This window comes from Actinia tenebrosa, unplaced genomic scaffold (genome assembly GCF_029948245.1).
Source record: "Actinia tenebrosa isolate PJP-AT-01 unplaced genomic scaffold, QUT_ActTen_1.0 PGA_scaffold3__52_contigs__length_22856419, whole genome shotgun sequence".
Lineage (NCBI taxonomy): Eukaryota > Metazoa > Cnidaria > Anthozoa > Actiniaria > Actiniidae > Actinia > Actinia tenebrosa.
In genome coordinates, this window is record NW_028292580.1 from 8,033,067 (window position 1) to 8,042,881 (window position 9,815).

The following is a 9,815-nucleotide window of genomic DNA, read 5'->3' on the forward strand; positions in this document are numbered from 1 at the left end:
ATATTTCCGACAAACAACTCCAAAATATCTTTTTCCATACGCACTACAACGATTATAAGGCGATTTTATTTTATTTTCATGAGAAAGTAAATCAGTTTAAACAAAATAAATTCTTATACATAAGGTTTTTTTTGGTTTAAGGCACGATGTGTTGAAAACGTTTTTGACGTTTCGTCTACGCTGTGGTAGTGTTCATCAGAAAGTCTTCACCAAAATAAATTCTTGCTAAAGTTTTAAAGTTCTGAGTGTGATACAACACATTGGATCAATGTTTCTATCTCGGTAAATCGTGTACGAACTCATGTGCACGAACTCGCATCCAACACGATCAGATGAGTTTCATTCGTAATCGTAACGATCAGCTTGGACATCGTCCACGGTTAGTTTTGGACATCGTTTTCTTTTGCTGCATGGCTTAACTCACAAAAACTTATTTTTTCATTGCACTTAATTCGATAGAGTTCGTCTGGTTCATAGTGTACTAGGATAATCATATCAACTCTATTAACATAACAAATTTCGGGGTTGTTTTTAATTTTTACGTTGAGTTTTTATAACTCTTTGCTTTTTGCGCTCTTTAGCCATCATTCGGTAAAAATACATGCCATATGTGATAATATATATGTGATCGATAAGAAACATATGTAATAATCCCGGGGGGAGGGGGGTGCTTGATCCAGTTTCTGACGGGGGGGTTCCACTGGTGCCTATAAACCCTGACCCTATTTAAGACAGCAAAATCTTGAAAATCCATACCCTATTCAAGACAAATTGGCAAAATGTAAACCCTATCCAGGACTCAAGGGGAATTTGTATACCCTATGTAAGACATTCATCTATAATTATTCTAGAACCATCATAAATAAATTGTGCGTAATTTTGTGGAGTATTATGCTATGAATGAGATGTTGACCAGGTAGTGATCCCGTAGAGATGTCAATATGTCATTGTCATTCGTTTTGACTTTATGTTCTATTAAATAAAATATTGACACCCTGTACAAGACATGTAAACATAGAAAGTACACCCCTATTCAAGACAACTTACGGAAAATTGTATACCCTATTCAAGACGTGAAGGCAAAAAAACATACCCTATTTGGTGGAACGTTCCGCGTATAGTAAATATAAGGAGTACCCCCCACCCCCGGGGTAATAATATAGGGATTATAAGAGCTTGTGATATCGTTTTTATTCACGAGTTTCCATATGACATCATATGGAAAACGAATGAATAAACACGCCATCAGGTTTTTAACATCACCACTGAATGCTTCAAAATCTCGTGGCCTTTGGATACCGGCCTTTTAACGGTATTTGCGTTTTAATGATACTTGTGAATATGAATGAAGTTAAGCCTGTGCTTGAGAATGACCATTACCTTTCGCTAAAGATTGGCGCTGTTATGTCAGCGTATTCAAAAATATACGGATTCTACCGTCTACAAGACGCATATATACGAAAATACACCGTATATATTCAAAAATTTCTACTCTGGAGACCGTATTCCATAAAAAGAATTTTTGGTCAATCCCTAGCTGCTACTGTAATAGTTAAATACGTTTTTCATGGATTTAAGTCAATACTTTAGCGCAATGCGAAATAAAAAAGCTAAAAACTTTGTCTCTATGGAAGCCATTTTGATTGAAATATGAGAGAAATTAATACAACTTGACCTTTCTGGATACGTACTTTTGACAAACACGACTACCCGGAGTAGTCAATCAATAAAAATCGATATCGATAAAAATCGATAGAAATCAGCTGATTTGTATCGATTTTTATGGGAAATCGTTTAAAATCGATTTAAAAAAATTGGTGTGAGTTCGATTTTTATCGATCAAGATTTGACAGCTTTAATTCGATCCAATAATGAGTACAATCATAAAATCAGCTTTATTTCACGGAAAGTATTCGAAAATATCGATGATAGTGCAATAGATTTCATAACTTAACTATTAATTCACAAGTAATTATATGTAGATCAGGCAGCTAATTATCCAAGTACTTTTGCTGTCTGTTCACTGATCACTATAACAAACTCCTAGTTTGTGTCATCCTAGTTTGTGTCAAGCTATGGTTACGAAAGAGTAATTGCCGGTGGTGTAAATCCGTAGCCACACGACCCTCATCGATAGAAATTGTTCAAGAACATAAATCGAAATAAATCGATATGTATATAATCAATCAAGCGATAAAAATCGATAAAAAAATTTAGTGTGACTTCGATTTTTAACGATTGATAGATAGAATCGATATCAATCAAATCAGCGGTATCGATTGTTATCGATTTATCGATCGGCAAAATCGATATCGATTTTTATCGATTGACTACTCCGGGACAACTAGCGCTTCGGAAGATCACGCGACACGAATTACATGTGTTTTTTGTGAAATTTCTTCCTTTAAATGCGTCCTTTTACTCAATAATTATATTTCAATAGTAATATATACCAAACAGCAATTATATAAGACTCGAAATAGCAGTTTAGGCCCAGGTTTAATCTGATAAAGTCGTCGTGACAAGACATGTTTCACTCTTGGTACAGCGCATGCGTCCAGCCGTTGCTATGGTTGACGTCAAAAATTTCACGGTAGTTATAGCTCGCCAAAAAAATATTTTGCTCCGGGCTGCCTAGGTTTTTTTTTATATACAATTTATTTTCATAGTTGAAGTTTTATATTTCTTATAACATTTTCTCTAGAGAGATATTAATAAATTCTTGAAAAAGAGCCTTGGGTTACCTGCCTTTTTTTGACACCTTAGGTGTGAAATTTGACACTTTTAACATGCAATTTGGAAAGAACATCTTATAAATATCTTTATTATCAAGTCACTTCTAGAATATACTGAATACTATTGGAACAAATGTCCAACTGACATCCACTAAAGCCAGTCCAACTACCTTAAAGGAAAGCTTTTATTTCTGGAGAGATTTTGAGTTTTTTTCCAATAAAAGGCAAACAAACGAAGGCCGTCAACAGATATAAATGCAATACTTTAGTGGATAAATACTAGAAAGCGTTTTGATCACAAACCAAGTTTGTTATAAACAAAATCAGTTAAAATAACCTTAACTAAGCAAAGAAAATAACAAAGACTAGAATGAAATGCGAAAAAGTATATATCATGAAAAGCACTGATATGGTGCAAAATGGATAGAAAAATGCAAAAAGAAATTCTACAGCACCAGTTATTTACAGGCGGTCACCCATCCAAGTACTATGCTGGCCCTAACGTGTTTCACTTCGGTAATCGGACGAGAACCGGCTTTTTCTCGGTGGAATGGGTGTAGACAGAAGTAAATGCAATACTTTAGGCTCTTATACTGGATCACGTTTTAAAAACCAACAAATGTTTCGGGAAAGAAAGAAAATACAACTACAAAACAAACGTAAATCAAGAACAGCAATGAATAGAGTAGAAAAATATAAAGTGAAACAAATGAAGTAAACCAAAGCAATTGAAAAGAAAAGGAGAATTAAAAAAAAAGTTTCTAAGAATAGGATAGAAAAATGCGAAAAGAAAGTCTACAGAACCAGTTATTCCCAGGTGGTCACCCATCCAACTACTTTGCTGGCCCTACCGAGTTTCACTTCGGTGATCGGTCGAGAACCGGTTTTTTCTCGGTGGTAATTGAAAAGTATCAAGTCCCTTTCCCTTATGGTTCATTGCTTTGTTTCCGAGGTTCCACGGCCCCTAGCGGCGTTAGGGCGTGACGTGAAATCCCGTCTACGACTAAAGCGTCTCGATTGAATGTGATGATGATAAACTTTATTTACAGTCCTTTGACTAAACGTTGTCGTTTGATAGGCTTCATCCCTACGCGCCTAGAACGAAAAGGATAATGGGGATAATTAATTCACAGTTACTAGCTGCCGCATATGTTATCTAACACGTGTTATCTAACACGTCTTGTCTAACATGTCTTGTCTAACATGTCTTTAATTTGCTGAAACCATGCCTCGAGTATACGGCGAAGATTTAAACTGGCGAGTAGTTTGGATGACGCAAGTTCTGGGAAATTTACCCGTTATCCTTTTAGGTCTAGGCGCGTAGGGTTGCGATCAACGACAACGTTTAGTCAAAGGACTGCATTCACGCTAACACAGGGGCCGCGAAGCGGCCCAAAGAGTGGGAGGCTAGCAACCGCCAAAGACGGTTGCAAGCTAGGAGGGTATGTAGGCATGCTCCCCCGGAAAACTTTACAATCTTAAACTCTCCAGATGCGCTTTCCAGCGTTCTGAGGCAGTATTTTAGCACAAACATTCCTATTCTCTTATCTTTGTGTCTATACGTGTTTCAGCACGATTTTGATTTTTTTTTTCTTTTTAAACAATTTGGGTAAGATATTTTATAAATTACAAAAATTTGTTGTTCTAACGTTGTTGGAAAAAAAACAACCAGAGAAATTAATTTGATGAGCTACAAATGTATTAAGCATGCTACTATAAACATGTAGAAATTACGAAAAAAAATTTGATCATGGAAAGAAAAAATAAAACTTAAAAATAATAATAATCATGTCCCTCCCTCTCCGCGGCCCCTGTAACATATTCAACTAGTGCTGATTTCCAATATGGGCGTGTCAAAAGAAATTACATAAATTTACACTAAAAACGTATTACAATAAACTGAATCAGTAGTAATCAAATAAGTTAATAAATAAGTAATTAAGTAAATAATTACATAATAACGAAAATAATTAATTTAAATGTATAATTTATTCTATTAACTTTAATGCTAAGATATTTTAAATATAATGTGAGAACTGATAATAATAATAAAATAAAAATAAAAATAATCACTACTTAAAAATAACAATATCATATGCCGAGGGACAATAGTTTATTGCGCAAAGAGACTGGACATCGACAATTGTGGCCAATTCGACCCTTTAAAGTTCATTTCATTTCTCGTTTTTTCTTCTTTCTTTCTTTTTTTTTTTTTTTTTTTTTTCTTCTTCTTCTTTTCTTCACACTGTTTGATTTCATCGTAATTCATTCCCATTTCCTTACGATTTTATTTCATTCTTTCCTAAAATTTCATTTTCTACTTTATTTCATCTTCATTTATTTATTAATTTCAATCATTCATCTTCCATTATATATTAATCTATTCTATAGTCCTCTTTGATAAATTTCATTCTCATATTATCCACCTTTCAATTCATGTCATTTTCACATCTCATTTAATTTAGTTTTCATTCTTATTTCCTATTCATGTTCATTTTCATCATCATTGTTATTTTCATAACATTTTTTATTCTATAATATATCCCTTTCCTTTTCATGGCATTTTCATTTCATTTCATTTCATCTCATAACATTTCATTTCATTTCATTTTCCTTATTTCATTTCATGTTTCCTTTCATTGTCATTTCATTTTCATATAATTTCTATTCATTCATGCATTTCAATTCATTACCACCTATTTTCCTTTCATGTTCATGTTATGTTTATTCCATCGGGCAGAATCCTATTGTTCTATGCGACATGTACTTACAGTTGAATGATTTTCAAAGATCGGTATAATTTCACGAATACACATTATAGGATATGCGTCATTAACTTATTTTCGCTAACACTGATTGGCTAGACCAAAGACAAAGACCTGTCAAACGCAAATGATTGACAGCATTGAACTCCCTTGAGTCATATCAGGGTGAACATTTTGAGTGACATCACTTGAACAGGGAGACTCGTGTTTATATCGCGATCGGCTATAAGAAGTCATCACCTCAATTTGATACAGAAGTCATCATGTCAAACAACAAACAGCAATGCTGGAAATCCCAAGAACATTCCCAAGAAACAACGACACATAAAAGCAATGCTTCTCCGAATAGAGCATTCGAAGAGCAAGGCCCATAGCTTGTTCGGCAGAATGCTTTATTCGGGGAAGCATTGAGAAGAGTTATGTTCGGACGTTCAGATCGTGCGACCGCCAAGGAAGGATAACTCGTCAAGTTTAAAACTAAACAACGGCTATTTTAGGAGCCACCACATTATTAAAAGTGATGATCTATGCTGCTGTTATTTAAAACATTGATTTTGAACTATTGATGAACATTGATTTTGTTCATCGCGAAATCACCAACTTCAAGAGACGAAAACGGCAAAATTGCATTTCAGAAGCAGTACCACGCAGGAAACTAACTAACACTTTATTATCGCAAAACAACGGCTTTTCGCTTCAAAAGCTCAATGACTATGTATGCTTAAATATGTATGCCAGATTTCGTTTGTGTTAATAAAGTGAAACAGAAATCGAATGATTAATCAGTTTGGTTTTATTATAAAATACAACAAATTGGAAATAAATAAATAGATGTAAATAAGAAATGAGCTGCTTAAAAATCCCTATCGTCTTCGACGCTTTCGTGCTGTAGGAGGTGGCGGCATCCTCGCTTGATTAGCGTTGTTGTTGTTCACATTCAAATTTGGGCCTGTTATTATAAAGAAAAGTACCGGTAATCGGAAATTAATCCAAACATAAGATAAACTCGGGAAGTTTTTAGCTTGGCATATAAAACCAACGATACAAATGTTTATTCAGAGTAATGTGAAATCATACAGATCTAACGATTTGTTTGACAATTTGTGACAGTGTATTGTCCAATTTTCTTCTCACTACTGCGGGTTTGTCTCCATCAACGCAATGACATGAAACAGTGTTAAGAGGGCGTCTCTGTAACAGCGTGCCACTCGATCTGGGCTCGAAAAATAGATTTCTTTTATATTCCTATCATCGAAAGTACTATCTATCCTCACTACAAAATTGCAGTTAGAATTGTTCTAAATTCTTTTTACCACCCGCTATGCGAAGTTTTGTCCATCGACCCCAGCAGCAGTAAGGGGGACTCGCGGTCACCATTCGGAATCGCCCGGGAATTACCCGTGTTTACGCACTAGCGTCCCCCGCGGGAATTACCCGTGTTCTGTTATATGTTGCGCGCTGAGCCCCTTACTGCTGCTGTGTTGGGGATTAAAGGTAGCCGAAACGATGGGCAAGGTCGCAAACGGAGGATAAAATATTACTTAGATATAGATGGACACCATCAAAAGCATTAGTAACAAGACCGTGCGCCGACTGCGAACTCAGGTGCTGGACCGCTTAGACGCCGACTTTGCCTTCACGACATTTATGGAGGGAGATACAGACGAGACGATGGACGAGGAAAGAGCAGAAAGGATAATTGGCTTGATGCCCGAAGGTAATTACCGCCTGGAGTTGACGTTTATAAAGTATTTAGACGGCGAGTGGATAATAGAAAAGGGCAGGAATCCAATACGGGCGTCTGGCAGGAAGGACCTGTTCGTTTTAAACAAGGACACGCGTCCTGGGGCGCTGGTGGGCATCGACATGTTGTTCTACGAAGTTGCTTACCCGGTCACCGTGGTTATTTACGGTGCGTATGAAATTAAGAACCCGGACGTTAAGAAGCTCAAACCAATGCGGCATCCGGGTAACTGCGTGGGTAAGTTAGTTAGAGAGTTCTTCGAGGATTCCTCTAGGGGAGGTAAGCTTACGTTGAAGAGAAGAGAAGCCATCAGGAAATGGGAGCATGCTACTCGTAGGGCAGGAGCCACCATTGAAAACATCAAGAAGTTAGAGGTTGCTTTAGAGAGGCGCATACACGTGAAAGACATCACCGACGGCTTCATTTACTCCGGGACGCACAAGTATGGGGGCCGGGGTGCGCCTATCGTAATTTACCAGCATAACGCACATGCGTGGCGAGAACTCAGATTCCCTAAGAAGAAAGAAACCAAGGTTTACAAGGAGTCGCCGCTTGCAGAACTAATGCACGAGAATTCCATTTGGTTAATGGACGCGGAGGGAAGTCAATTCATGACCCAAGACGGCACCTTGTATTGTCCTGAAGTGGAACAGCTGCGCATTCGAAGCGCCTGCGAGACTTTAGGAGAAGACTTCTCTGACGAGGTCCTTAGCAGTCGCAGTTTGGACTTCTTAGCCGCAAAGAAAAGAAACGGGTGGAAATCCACGCCGGAGGAGTTCAAAGATATAGCTAAAGCTTGTGTAGAACACGGTCACGGTGGTCTGTGGAACATGGAGTACGATGAAGACGAATACGTGTCGCTGGATATGAAACATTGTTACCCCGCCAGTTTTAAAGGCCTCGGCGACTGCAAGGAATATTACGACCGTTACGGACATCCGGACTCGCAGTTCTTCCGCGTGGCCTTAGACGGCAGCTACGACGCCCCAGCAACAGGCTTTGTCAGGCTAACCAGCTGGAAGCTTGCAAAAGGCTTACATCCGATAATTTACGCGTGGTATGGAAAGCACCTGCAGGAGAAAGAATGGATACCCATACCGCTATTGAAGTTCTTCGAAGAGCGCGGGCTGCTTACCTACACAGCGCATGAAGCCATACTTTGTCACAGCGCCTTCACGCAATGGTTACCGGAGCATAACCCCACAGCGCGTGTGGTCATAGGTAAATTCACGCAGGGCGCAAAAGAAGGTGAAAAACATATGCAGCGGCGCCTGATAACGGACGAAGGCGAGCTAAGCTTCCTCATCAAGCGCGCGCATGACAAAGGAACGATGGTGTCTGTAGAGAAATGGGACTACCTTGTCGACGATAAACTACATGAATGGAATGCGCTGTGTTATTACCAGGACCATCGACCGCAGTATTACCATCTGCGTGCCAGCATGCTTGCATATGCGCACATTAACCTTCTCGCAATGCTCTTGCGGTTTGACAAAGAAGACATTCCACGCGTAGCCACGGATTCCCTATACGTGAAACCGCACGTGTTGGAAAAGATGAAGGAATTCTACACTGCCGATGAACTTGCAGAAAGTGGCCAATGGCGCGTCAAAGATGAAGAGATAAGAGCCTGGAGGGCACGTGTAGAATATCACGGAGAACACACCCAGGGCACCGTAACGCCTACCAAAGAGCCTCTGCCTTCAGTTGCCGACCCCATTTCCTACCAACGCTTCTCTTACCTCTACGGTACGGGAGGCAGCGGTAAGACGACGCGTGTGTTAGAACTCTTTCCTAAGATAAAGGTGCTAACGCCAACGCACCGTTTGGAAAGAGAACTCTGCGAAATGGGTTACGACGCGCAGACCTACCACAGCTTCTTCCGTTGGAATGGTCAAAAGTGGGTACCTGAAGCTATCCACGACATACCTCCGGTGATACTTTGGGATGAAATCTGTACCGTGCCCTTAGAAATCCTACAAGAATTCGTAGAATTCCTCCGTGGAAAGTGTCAAGTGATATTCGCCGGAGATCCCTGCCAGCCTCCTCCAATAGCCGGAGAGATGCCCCACGAATGGCTGAAAGATTTCGTAGACCATGCGGAGGAAATTAACGCCGACTACCGCAGTAAGGATCAAATAAGAAACCTGAAAGCAGAACTTCGGGGCCTTAGTGACGCCGACCAATGCAAGACGCTGCGCAAACGCATACGAGCGAAGTCCTACGAAGACTTCCTTTACACGTGGCATCCAAAGGATCTGGTGCTGAGCAGCAAACGCGCAGCACAGTCTCGCATACAAAAGGATTTGCTAAATATACACCGAGAGCGCTTCCCTACGCATCCCGTACCTGTTTGCTATAAACCCCACGACACCCGCATGCAAAAAAGAGACGTCTGGGTACCTGGTACCAACATCCAACTGCAAAATGCGGTAACGCATGATAAAGCCTGGGTACCCATAGAAAAGGTGGAAAACATAACCTCCCATCCAGACTAGCGCTTGGGCTATTGCATGACAGTCCACAGCGCGCAAGGGCTTACCATAAAAGAAACCTTATGGATCATAGACC

The 9,815-nt window shown here is 39.4% G+C and overlaps 2 pseudogenes; both read right to left on the bottom strand.

The window, feature by feature from the left end:
• Window positions 1–3,178: 3,178 nt before the first annotated feature.
• On the bottom strand, window positions 3,179–3,297 carry LOC116289744 (5S ribosomal RNA; annotated as a pseudogene).
• A 230-nt stretch (window positions 3,298–3,527) lies between these two features.
• Window positions 3,528–3,644, bottom strand: LOC116289743 (5S ribosomal RNA; annotated as a pseudogene).
• Window positions 3,645–9,815: the final 6,171 nt, after the last annotated feature.